Consider the following 13,783-nt stretch of genomic DNA (forward strand, 5'->3'; position numbering starts at 1 on the left):
ACATTGATGGTACTATGACAACAAGCCATAGTGAGGCAAGTGGCACCGTCATTACCTGAGTCCATTTGTACTTGGTGGATGTCAATATTTCGTATTCGTGCAAGGCAAGTTTATTTATTTCTATAGCACAATTCAGACACAAGGCCACTCAAAGTGCTTTACAGGGTCATGAGACACATTCAGATTAAAATACATCAAGTAGAGAATACACATTAGAAAAGTAAATAAAATATATACAGTATATATATTTTTTTAAATTACATGTTAGAAGGGAAACAGAAAAGTCTTCAGAATTGATTTAAAAGAGCTGAGAGTTGCTGCTACATCTACTCGTGTAAAATGTCCTAACAATTGGTAAACAAATATATATGTGGGACGTGTAATCTCTGAAGCCCTAACCACCCCTCACGTGTTCCATTTCACCTTCAATAGGGTTTTTTCAGTAAAAAGTGTTATGTTTTTGGCCATTTATTGGATCATACGGACTTATTGGCAATTCAGAGAAGAGTGTTTATCAAAGCCATGCAATAAATAATGAAAGTACACTGGGGATCTTTTACAGGCTATAACAAGTCAAAGAGATAGTCCCAGGAAAGTGAGCTACGCCTCTTTGCCTCTGTTTTTCCCTCTGCCCCGGTCTCCCTCCCTCACTCACTCACATAGCCAAACAACTGGGGACAGAGGAAGAATGCGGGGCTGTAGGCTAGGGGGATTAAATCAGCCATCAGGGAAGAATTTGCATGTTTAAGCTTTTACGACTGTTGCTGTGGCCGCTGCTTCAGGAAGAGCTGAACCCTATTTATGGGTTATTTTTTTTTTCTTCTTTTCTTTACTCTTTCTCTTCTTAACGTCAGTGCAATTTTTTTCCATACTTTAAACTCTTCCAACACCTTAACCACAGAGCAGGAGCTAAATCATAAAGGAAGCTATAAAAAGATGTGCCTGTGTGTGTGTGTGTGTGTGTGTGTGTGTGTGTGTGTGTGTGTGTGTGTGTGTGTGTGTGTGTGTGTGTGTGTGTGTGTGTGTGTGTGTGTGTGTGTGTGTGTGTGTGTGTGTGTGTGTGTGTGTGTGTGTGTCTCTCTCTCTCTCTCTGTGCGTGTTCAGTGTCGCATCTGGCTGCAAGACAAATGTCCCTTGAGGTTTGGCTGGACGTTGAAAGTTGAAACAGGGCTAACTGTGAGAAGATTGACTTGAGTACAGCCTTAACAGAGTTAAATGTTTCCATAAAGCCAATTCAGATCAACTCAAGCCTCAAGACGGACAGAGACACTTCAGAGTGGGTAAGACCGTTTTAGAAGCAGGCTAGCAACAACCGTTAACTTGCGCAAGCCTTGCAAATGAGACTAATTAGGTTCTATGTCTAAAATAACAAACTACCCCTTTAACTCAGCATTAAGTCTAACTCTTATGGTTAGTTAATGCTGAACTAAGGATTAGTTTACCAAGCATTGTTAATGCTTAACCAAGCATTGAATAACCATAAATAACTAAGCATTAACAGTTACCAGAGGCTTTATAAGTGTTAACCAACCGGTATTACATAAGCATCAGCTCACAGTTAATTCATTTTACACTTATTGTAAAGTGGTACCCAATGACTTGACATGTAAAATTACTAAAATATTAAGCCCAGATGCAAACCACTGCCATAGACAGAGCCACAGAGAAGCATAGGAAGAACCTTAGTATTGAGCACAGACTCTTGACGGCCTTCACCTCCTGAGTTGGCCGAGTCAGCAGCAACTTGCTCCTTGTAATCATGTCACTCTGGGCTCATGTTCAATATGGATACTGCTACTCTTATCTGAACCTTAATGCACACATTCAATGCCAAAAATCGTTCTCCAATCTCTACTGTTCTGGATTATGTGAGACCCCGGCCCGCTATGTTCTGTGAAAAAGGACAATTATTGATTGGTATATAATATTCAATATTATTTTAATATTCAATTATCAATATCAGAAGGTATTGTGTTTGAGAGGGGCGGGTACATTTGTAGTATAAACTGGCCAAGCTGAGCCTGAACCTGAACCCGTTTTGAGATCAGACCAGTCTAGCGGGAGGTGTATCCATTGAAACCTAGATCAATGATGGGTGCATCTACAGCTGCTTTAGGGAACAGATTTTCCAGATTTACTGGAGTAAAGCCCGGTGCAACTGGTTGTTCCTTCCTTTCATTAGGACACATTAAACACTCCTAGTCTGGACTGAATAGGCCTGGTACTTTTGGCTAAGCATCACTAATTGTCTTTCTGGGGTGTTGTGTGTCCATTTCTCTCTCCCTTGCTCTCTATCTCTCTCTCTCTCTCTGCAAATGTTGGGGGATTCTGTCATTGCTGCAAAGCGGGCCTGAAAACAACAAGGCAGTGTGTTGTCTGAGATGTCACTCTGCTCCCTCACATCAAACACCAGTGCACACACATGGCTGCATAGCGGCACACTAACCACATGACACACTGACTGAATGGACGGTTGACGGCGCCGGCCTCGGGATTGTCTGCAAGTTGTGTGTCATCATGTCAAATGTTCAAACACCACATATCTTTAAGATCCTTTGCCATGCTCGAAGTCATAAAATGCAATGCCTATTCTTTTTATACATAACAAAGCGAGATAACACTATCCACAGATCTGTCAGAATACAGATGGAGGGGTATATTTCCTATACAAGATGCGTTTGTGATTTTAAAACTATTCAACTTCACACACTTAATGCTACATACGTTTGATACGTAATGCAATCAGGCAGTAAAACCAAATGAATACTGGGGTACCCAAAGACACTGCAGTGTGTTAGCTTGTTACAGCCCTGTAGTGTTGTCTTAGTTAATGAGTGAAGTGTCATTTGTAGCATGAATTTGTCTGGGAGAAAGGACATCAAAAGCGTATATAAAAATTGACAGCGATATCAAAACATATGTCATCACGTAAGCCTTAGAAATATAATTCCATCCAGTCAAAGGCTTCACAATTACCCTGTCATGACAGCCAAACAGTGAGCAAATCCTCCAGTTAATCTGAAGATCTAACTCCTCTGCTCCACTCACCGGCAACAACATGCACACATCAAGTTTTGCATGCACAGTCGAGCTCTGTCTGTATCATATGACATACTTTAAATCACATGGTATGGTTGTTTACAGCCACAAAGTCACAGGCCTTTTCCACTCAGACTGAGAACTAACAAAGCAGGAAATGTGATTCCAAAGGGAAGGAAGCGACACAATGAAAAGTAGCCGTGCTAAAATGCATGCAATGAGTCCAGAATTAAGGGTCAGAGTGACTGCTGCAGTGTAGCCAAATTTACTGCATCGAAATGAGCCAGTACTTCCACTAAGACTGGATAATGCGCATTACCAGCACCTACAGTCAGTCGGTAACACTCTGAGCCTAATAACGGTGCCGTGATTTTACAGCGAGATAATGTTTATGGCCGTGGCTTCAAAACAACATGTGATCTCAGAGGGCATGCTGCTCAAACACGCAGCGTGCACTGTCATAGTGCAATGCATTGAAGAGACACAAAGTACTCTAGCATTCCTCCCTCCACACACGCCCACACACTAGCCTTTCACATGTATCACACAGACAGTAACAGTTACACACCTGCTGACAGCCACAATGTTTCACCATCAGACACTGCAGGAAAAGCCCTACCAAGGACCGCAGCACATTTTCAGCGAGCAGCAGGGTGAAGGAAGTGGTTGACTTGGCACTAGGCCTGACATAAACTAGGCTAGATGGGAACACAACAAGGCATGATGCTTACCTGTATCAGTAAATCTTGAAGGGGCGTTTTCCCATTTCAGTAGGACGAAGCTTTGAGAGGTTCTGTTGGGGAATACACAAAAAAGGCAAATCTTGAACAGAGAGTAACTTATATGTTATCGCTTTCCTCTGCCAAACTATTTTCTCTATTCTGCTCCAATACTCCACGGATTATGAAACTGATACCATCAGGTTAACCAGGGCGTGTGCACAAAGGCCATTGTGGAGTAAAAAAAAGGTTAAACAAGGCGAATTACAACTGATGAGAGCACGACGAATCCACGTTGCAGGAGGCCTTTCCACAGTTGTCATGGGGCGGCAGCAGCAGCAGCCTACAGCTGTCACTGTGCAAAACACTATTACGCTAAGCTATTGTTAGCTTGTCTGGGAAAGAGTTAACCTGAACAGTTAGTTTAAGTTTGACTGTGTAAAAACACCACACAACACGACATAATAAAAAGTAGAAGGTTACCAACTACATAATGGCGTACTTATTACTAGCGCTGATGGACATCCCTGTTATGTTGACTGCAGACAGTCAGAAACCCCCAAGTTAGCTATAGCTACCGTTAGCATGCTATGAATGTCTGCCAGCCATGACACCCGAAGAGCCAGCGGGCCTCTTAACATTGTCTACCCGGTCTTGTCTGGTGGGGGAAGCTAGCTAATGCCTGGACACTATCTATTTAAGTCGTATATTTGAGCGCTTACTTTTCATAGTCGCCGCTTGTGTGTTGTGTCTGTGAGGGTAAAACGGCTATGGCATCACAACCAACGCCACTTCCGAATCACAAAGGAAACTTTAACCGGAAAACCCTCCTCTGCATGGGACGCAGGGACTCACTTCCTTCACAGCGCCTTTCCAAACAGTGTACAACTACGCCTTACGCCTTTGCCACATCTGGTAGAATAACAGCAGTCATGTCTGCATAATTTGAAACACAATACTATCTTCTAACATAATGTGTAGGCCTATAGCATTCAAATAAAAATATGACATAAAAAATGAGGGAAGGATGCGCCAGTCAAAACTTCTACTATCTCCCCGCCCAGTCTTTGTCTCCATCTAGTGTCTGACTACATGTATTGCAGGAGAGGAGAGCTAACAAATCTGTAAACCACTATGGGTGCAACCATAGATAGTATAATAAAACCCAAGTTCATTGTGTCATTATTGATCACATTTGCTTAATAAACTGAGCTAGAATACAAAGGATTAGTGACTTTAAGAACATTGTTTATTTTGGATATTTTCTCTACATTTGTGTTGAATTATACTTGATTTCTTATACGTTACTTGACTTTATTACAAGTGATAACAACTGTACAGATAAAGTGTCAACATTCTTTCAATAAATAAAGTGGGAGGAGTCAGTGGAATCTGTCATGTCAACCTCATTTGCAAATAGAATGCAGGAATGTTCCATGTTCACGTGATAGAATCCTCATGACACTGATAGAATTATTCATCAAAGTAAACAGGCAGCCTGCATCAACCTGCTTTCACCCTTCAGTTGTGATATTATCATTACCTCTGACACATTTATTAACATTGGTTCACATTTATTAACTATTTTAACTTTCAATCTCCAGAATTCCAACTAATTCTAGCTCAGCAATTCAGTTCGCTCACCATGGACACAGGAGGTAAGTTATTGCACACAGGCAGCAATCACTTCATATGTCAACATTCATGTTTAGTATCACATTTTTGTCTTTACTATTATGTAATATAATTGACCTTTTAGCTGTGTATTGCCTTGGTGCCATTAATGACATGTATTCTATCGTTAACAGCGACAATACACACCATGTGTAGTGAAGAGTGTGTGTCTGTGTGTCACTGATTATTTGCACTTTCTAAATAATTTCCAGTCATGTTGAGAAGAAGTAACCGCCTGCAGAATGCAGGGTATTATAAAGAAAATGGAACTCCATCTGTTTGCTACAAGGAGAACTCATACAAGTGAGCCGCTGTAGTCTTTTTCTTAACACATGTTGTGTTAACTGTGTTTGCATAATATGCTGTGGGCTTACCGCACTATACATCGTCACACAAATCAGTCTTTTCTAACTCCTGTTCCATCTTTCAGGATCTTTCAGAAGAGGGTGGGTAGTTCTATCCGTGCTCCTCGGTTCTCCACCATATACTGCGACCCGATTCCCCAGCTGGTCCCCATCGACGGCAGCCAGGACCACAACACTAGAATCACCATCAAAAAATACCAGGAGACGAACACCAGAATTACCAGAAACAAATGCTATGACCTAACACCCAGCCAAACCAGGGTCACTCTGCTACATAAATCAAGTCCCTTGACATTCAGTGCTCAGGCCATTGCCTCTCGGACCAACCAGACCTTGATCACTAAGGTTAACACCATTGGGACTCAGACAATGACTGTTGACACTCAAGTGAAGCACATCTTGACCACTGAACCACGACAGACACTTATCAAACCCAGTGTGCCCCCCACCCCTGAGACTTTTAGCAACGAGAGAAGCCAAACCACCATCTCTGGTCTTTTAGCAACCTTTAAACATTGTGTTTGTTCGGCAGACACAAAGAGGAACATCATCTACAGTTTCCTCCTCCTGCTCTTTCTGGCGCTTGGTGAGTGACTTTAATCCTTGTGCTACAATCATTTCCAGTCCACAAGAAAAAACATTGGGCCACTGGTTTTATTGTAGTGTTTTGTCTGATTTGAGAGGTTTCTTGTTCATAAACAAATCATATGTCTAACCCTCAGGAGTCACACACCAGCACATAGAGAGGAGAGAGTTCCAGCAAGAAGTGCAGTCACTCAGACAGAGCATGAACATGTTGGTTCCACTGGCAGACACTATACCAAACTTTGCCTTAGAAAGTCAAGGTATGTCATGTCCATCATATGTCCCTTTGGTCTCATGATAATCATGTGACATACATGTGTGTCGTTGTGGAAATGGTTTGGAGTTTGATTTCTTTGATTTCTTTCCATGCAGGTGCCAGAGTTTTAAATGACCTATCCTCAGATACACATTGGCCCACAGAACATCCAGTGAACATATGGAAGAGATTATCTCACTGGTGGTATTCATACAGAACACAGCAGAGAGTGATCAAGGTATAGGAACTGCACAGCCATAGTCATAGTTTGTTTTACATTGGATTTTAGTCACACTTTTTTCAGCTTTTTAATGAGAAATAAGAGAGAAACTGTTTTAGTTGATGAACTATGGAAACTAAAGTATTACATTCCTCCCTGCAGGGACATTCATTATTACATCCAGGACAATGCTGGCCCTTTTCAGGCAACCGAGGGCATTTATTCGTCTCCCTGTCCCACCCAGTCTCCATCACTCATGTGACACTCGGCCACATAACAAAAAGCCAGTCCGTCAATGGCCACATCACATGTGCACCCAGGGGATTTTCTATCTATGTGAGTCACGTGTTCATTCAGTATCCTAGATATGCCCTGGAATTACATGTGGTTCTTCACACAGTGCAACAGCACAGCTCCAGCTGATCTCTGGTCTGTTTTACTCCTCCAGGGAATGACCACCACAGAGGATGAAGGCACCTACTTGGGAACAATGTTTTATAATCAAGACGGTGAAGCACATCAGACCTTCAAACTGCCTGTGAGTGGGATAGAAGTGATACAGTAACGCTCTCATGTCTTTCTGTCATATTAAATCCTGCAAACTGTGGAAGTTAAAGGTGCAGTCAGCGATTCTGCAGCATGCTTGTTGTCAAAATTGAATTAGTCAAAATCAGTGAATATCTCCTCATGATCTGCTCCCTGTACGTACTGTGTGCCCCCTTTGTTTATATACTCTTTGTTAACAGACCAGTTTACAGAGCTTAGGCTTTGTATTAATACCTGATTTTTTTGTCAGCACAAACAGGTATTAGATCGTCACGACATATTCTCTTATTTTTGACAAAAAGTTATTTGTCAACAAGCCTTTTCCAGAATCACTGACACCTTCAAACTACTCTAGATTGAGTTGGAGCTGCTGCTTTTACTAGATACAAACCTCTTTTTATACTTTTTCTCTGAGCAGTATCCAGACAAAGGCTTCTTCAGGCATGTGAAGCTACAGATAGAGAACAACTGGGGAAACACGGAGAACACCTGCATCTACAGCTTCAGGGTTCACGGTAAACTCCCTGCCTAACAGCACCGTGGAATAACTTGGAGTGAAGTCTACAGGGCCCTTCGGGGTTCTAAACGTTGTCCATGTTGTTAAGTGATTTTCATTGTATGTTACATTGTCCTGTTTTTCATAGTATGTCTGTTTGTGGTAAGTATATTCAAGCCCTATATTTATCAAGTACTGTAGACTCTCTCCAAGTTATTGTGCTAAAAGGTGGGGTGGGGTGGGATCACATTTTCAATCATTTTCCAAGATATGTCCGGCAAAAAATACTGTCATTCACAATTCAGGGTTCACAGTAAACTCCCGGCCTAACAACGCCGTGAGAAGTCTAACTGAAGGGACACTTGGGGACCTTATTGTATAGTTATATATTTGTGTTTTTCTTTGTATGTTTTTTTTCTATGGTAAGTATTTTCAGGGCCCATATTTATCAAGCACTGTACAACTCTCCCCAAGTTATTGTGCTAAACGTGTTGGGGGGGATTGATAATATGAGTCCTGTTCTTTGAAGGTAAATTAATCTCAAAACCTGAATAAGCTAAATTTGACTTTGCGTAACAGAATTTGTAGTCACTTAAATGTGAGCAGATCATTTAAAAAAACAAAAAAAAAAACAATTATTATCTCAGGTACATTTTGCGAGATGTTTTGAGCTTGCTTTACCATCACTCTAAGGGCAGCATGGCGGTTCAGGGGTTAACCCTCCTGTTCTCTTCATGTCTGCGTGGGTTTTCTCCGGGTGCTCCGGTTTCCTCCCACAGCCCTAAACATGCCAGGTGGACTGGTGTGTTTGGGTTAAATTAGCACATCAAATTCAAATTTGGCTTATATAAAAAAGGTTTTGATTGGCATGTATTAGATATACAGATGATTGATTAGCATACTGTATATAATCTTAAAGAGGGCAGCATGGTGGCTCAGGGGTTAACTCTCCTGTTCTCTTTGTGTCTGCGTGGGTTTTCGCCGGGTGCTCCGGTTTCCTCCCACAGTCCTATATATACAGTATATATAAAGATATTGATTAGCATGTATATTATTAGCATAGATTGGCATGTTTACCTGTAAATATATATTGTTTTAGCATATACATACATAATAATACTATTTAGGGTTAGGCAAGGCAAGTTTATTTATATACCACAATTCAGACACAAGGCCATTCAAATTGCTTTACAGGTGCCAAGTGCTGAGTTAAAGGTGTAAGGGTTAGGGTATATTTATATAATAATAATATTTATATTCAATAATAAATATAAATAATATAACAATAAATTAATTTAATTTAAACTATATTGTTCTGTGTTTTCTTAATAATAAATGCATTTCATTCATGTGTTCATCTTGTTAAAGCACAACATGTAAGAATACAACACCGCCATGTGTAAAATAACTTGTTACTACCCAGTGTCCAACTTCTAGGTTCAGAACACAACGTGAATTTCAAAAGTTCAGACATGTCTTTAATTGTAGCAGGACTTCCCATGTTTTCATCCACACTTGATTGTTGTAATGTTTTGCTGACTGGTACTAGGTTAAAAGTTCTCAATGTTTCGAAAAGGTTTGCAGCTAGAATCATAAACCACACAATGATATTACACTACTGCATCAACTTGAGCCTCCCTTCATAGAGCTGTTAAGCGGAAGTCCCTTACTTCCGGGGTATGGGGCCTATCGGCTCGAAAAATTACAACGGTAGTCAATGGAAAGAAATGTATTATTTTTTGGTCCCAGTCATGAAATGCCTTCGATTACACATATGTTTTGTATGGATTTAGATGGTATTTTTTCGTGCAAAGAATGGAACAATTTAGCGAGTAGAAGCTGGATACGGTCAGGTTTTGTGCAGAGCGCTTTTGTGGACTACAGCTCTTCGCTGCTCTTGACGCTTATGATATACGTCACCACCACTTGCACCGGCTTAGCTCCGAAACATGGCTGTCAATAATGCACTTTACTGCCTTCTTTCAAGGACAAGACAAAAGTCTTCAGCGTGGCGAAAACCACTACACAAGTGGACATGAGGAGAGTTTCAATTTCTCGAGTGGGGAGATTGTTGGCGTTGTCCACGCCAGCCATTAGCATTAGCATTAGCACTGTCAGTCGAGAAGTGGAGGGAATGTGTTGAGGTGACGTCACAGAGGCGACAAGACTTGTAGTTGTTCTCGTAACATTTTTTCAAAAGCCGTTAGACGAATAATCATACAACATACCGTCAAACTCTTCACATGAAAAATGATCATTTAGACCCATACAAAACATATATGTAATCCAAGGCATTTAATGACTGGGACCAGAAAATAGTAGATTACTTTCCATAGACACCCATTCATTTTTTTTCAGCCGATAGGCCCCATGCCCCGTAATTCTGCCACTTCCGCTTAACAGCTCTATTGGCTCCCTGTTCATGTCAGATCGGACTACAAGGTGCTGACATAGAAAATGTAATGTGAGAATGGGCTCTCCCCTTTCTACCGGTCTCTGTAAGGAAAGTAAAAAGTCAGAGAAGTTAAAGAGAAGTCAACAGGCTGCAGTACTCTCTCTAATCCTTTCCTCTGGGCATCCAGGACAACAACTACCCGGTTGCACAGGTGTAATGTTACTAAGTAGTCTATTTGCTCAATTATAGGCTACTTAAGTGCAAGTTTGAGGTACTTTTAAATATATATATATATTTTTATACTTCTACTTCACTACAATTAAGTGGGAAATATTCAACCTTTTTTTTGTGTGTACAAGGCTGTACTGTATTTCATCAGGCATACAGCTCTATGTCTTCTACAGTAGGTCTTTCTCCAAACATCCACACTCCCACTGCCACTCTTCTCCCTCCAACAACCTGTATTCGTTGGTCCATTTCCGAGAAAAAGTATTTTTGAGCTTTCCCTATACTGTATATATGTTCACTAATAAGTCTAAAAGAACACACCTTCTTAGTGTTTCAGTTGAAAGTGCAATCCACAGTGTTTAAAATACACTAAAATCCATTCTGTTTTGAACATGTGGTTTACAGTTTTGAGAGCAGTGTGTTAGCATTTGAACAAAGTGCTGGAAATACACCGTGTTGTGCAGGCTGTGGTTAAGCCATGAGATAAGTGTGTAGAGTAAAAGTGTGTTTCAGCAAAGAAAAACGAGCTAGAGTTTGGTCCACATGAACTGCTGCTGTGCATAGTGTTGTTAGAGTTTTGTACATGTCGCTCCTGTTGTGCCCACTGTGGTTTAGCGATAAAAAAAAAAACTGGAAATGCAAATGTGTCAAAAATTTCATTCTTTCAGCTTCACAAATTTGAGAATCTGCTGTACTTACATATACTGAACATCAAATGTAGGCCTATTTGCAGCCCATACAACATTTGCTGCACCTCATCCAGTTCCAAACTTGCTTTACATTAATGCATTAGTAATAATAATTTAGAACAACAAGTACACTCAACAAAAATATAAACGCAACACTTTTGTTTTTGCTCCCATTTTTCATGAGATGGACTTAAAGATCTAAAATTCATTCCAGATACACAATTGTACCATTTCTCTCAAACATTGTTCACAAATCTGTCTAAATGTGTGATAGTGAGCACTTCTGCTTTGCTGAGATAATCCATCCCACCTCACAGGTGTGCCACATCAAGATGCTGATCTGACATCATGATTAGTGCACAGGTGTGTCTTAGACTGTCCACAATAAAAGGCCACTCTGAAATGTGCATTTTTTTGCTTTATTGGGGGTCTGGGGACTCAGAACCAGTCAGTATCTGGTGTGACCACCATTTGCCTCATGCAGTGCAACACATCTTCTTCGCATATAGTTTATCAGATTGTCAATTGTGGCCTGTGGAATGTTGGTCCACTCCTCTTCAATGGCTGTGCGAAGTTGCTGGAGACGGCTTATGGTGGAGAAATGAACATTCAATGCACGAGCAACAGATCTGGTTGACATTCCTGCTGTCAGCATGCCAATTGCACGCTCCCTCAATGCTTGTGGCATCTGTGGCATTTTGCTTTGAGACAAAACTGCACATTTCAGGGTGGCCTTTTATTGTGGACAGTCTAACGCGCCTCACACACATCCTACCTCTACTGCGCGTCTACCTCGCGTGTGCGTCTGACTTTTAGTCACAGACTGTGAAATCAACGTAGAGCGAGCACACATCCAACCTCAGACGCACTGCTGAGGCGCGTCGGAGGCACGTCTGCAGCGACGCTCCCCTTCACCTCAGGAGGCTCGCCTATTTTTTTCTGAGAGCAGCGCGTCTCTCTCGCGTCTCTGTGCTTTAACTGATAGAGAAATACTCTGTTGACAGTCATACCAGCAGCATTCACTCTAGTTACACGTTTACCCGGTGTGTTTATTTCAAAATAAAATATCCCTCAGTCGTATACGCGAATAATCCCTTTATTTCACGATTTAATTGTGCAATCAAAATCCGAGGGATTTAAAACCTAATTTTCAATTAGTTCTGGCATTTCATTTTTGGATAAATGACACATATAGAGATCCAATATAGTGAAGAAATAAAAAAGATCATGATGAGCGCAACAGTTTTCCGTTGCTCTATCTGTGTCTACGGCCTTCTTCTTCCCCGACCACACCCCCCTCTCTCTCTCCCGTATAAATCAGTAAAGTGATTTTTGAAATACTCTGCTGAGAGTCATATTGACTTCATACTGGCAGCTTTCGCTGTAGTTTCACCATTTCCTGGTGTGTCCCCTTCAAAATAAAACTTCCAACAAGCGAAAATATGGCAAAAAAAAAGAAAAAAAATGGCAATGGGGCGCACGGATTACTGTCCAGACTCAATATAAATCATATGCATCATAGATGACATGAAAGAACTTCATTTTTAATGGGAATTATCTATGAAAACTCTATGTAGAAAGATAGGGCTTTTAGAAGCAGCGCTGCAGCAGCAGCTGCTGAGACGTTGCATGTGTGTCCGAGAAAAGTCAGAGAGAGGCAGCAGTAAGGTAACGCGACGCGCTCCAGAGGTAGACGCAGGATGTGTGTGGGGCGCGTAAGGCACACCTGTGCACTAATCATGATGTCAGATCAGCATCTTGATGTGGCACACCTGTGAGGTGGGATGGATTATCTCAGCAAAGCAGAAGTGCTCACTATCACACATTTAGACAGATTTGTGAACAATGTTTGAGAGAAATGGTACAATTGTGTATCTGGAATGAATTTTAGATCTTTAAGTCCATCTCATGAAAAATGGGAGCAAAAACAAAAGTGTTGCGTTTATATTTTTGTTGAGTGTACAAATGTCACTACCATACAGTAGACTGTAGACCTAGGCTATTTGTTCTTTGACTCAAGTAGCCTTAAAGGTAAGCGATTTATTTATGTTTTCACTGATTTTCGTGATATTTTTAGCGGTTAGCGATAGCTTCGGGAAAAGCATTGATATTTTGCCCATAACAAGCTCTTTATATTCCCCACAGCAGTCTGAAAATGCCTCGTCTTTAGCAAGACAAAGCATTGGAAGGTAATAGAGTCGAAGTCTAACTTTGAAGCTAATTTTTTCACTGATTTTAGTGATATTTTTAGCCATTAGCTTCCGAGCTAGCTTCGCAGTAGCCTCCATCTTTTGCTGCATTTTTATTGTGAACATGGTGTTTCCATTAGCTTGTGGCTGTCAGTGCATCTGTATGAACATAGTCTTTCATGTAGACAAGGATCGGTCATGTCAAACTGTTCAAAGTGCGGGTGAGCTCCTGCGTTACTAGCACTAGACATGGTTCTTCTCAGGGTAAACCTAACCGTGGTAACATGCAGTAGGCCTACAGGCACGACAAGCTATGGACCTATGGGCAGACGCCAATGGCTTCGCTTCCAGACAGGGGCGGGGGGAGCTCATAGATTGTATA

General features: G+C 41.2%; 1 protein-coding gene across 5 annotated transcripts in view; it reads right to left on the reverse strand.

Moving 5' to 3' along the window:
* mrtfab (myocardin related transcription factor Ab) overlaps positions 1-4,551 on the reverse strand; it is a 46,710-nt gene extending 42,159 nt beyond the window's left edge. For 3 of the 5 annotated variants that reach the window (XM_080049650.1, XM_080049648.1, XM_080049649.1), the window contains exon 1: positions 3,771-3,826. The gene's annotated coding sequence lies outside the window, so the exon portion shown is untranslated. Of the gene's footprint in view, positions 1-3,770; positions 3,833-4,480 lie in introns of those variants that run through there. The other 2 variants (XM_080049653.1, XM_080049652.1) reach the window with 1 other exon arrangement.
* Between the last annotated feature and the right edge of the window lie 9,232 nt (positions 4,552-13,783).

This window comes from Ammodytes marinus (genome assembly GCF_949987685.1).
Source record: "Ammodytes marinus genome assembly, chromosome: 20".
Lineage (NCBI taxonomy): Eukaryota > Metazoa > Chordata > Actinopteri > Uranoscopiformes > Ammodytidae > Ammodytes > Ammodytes marinus.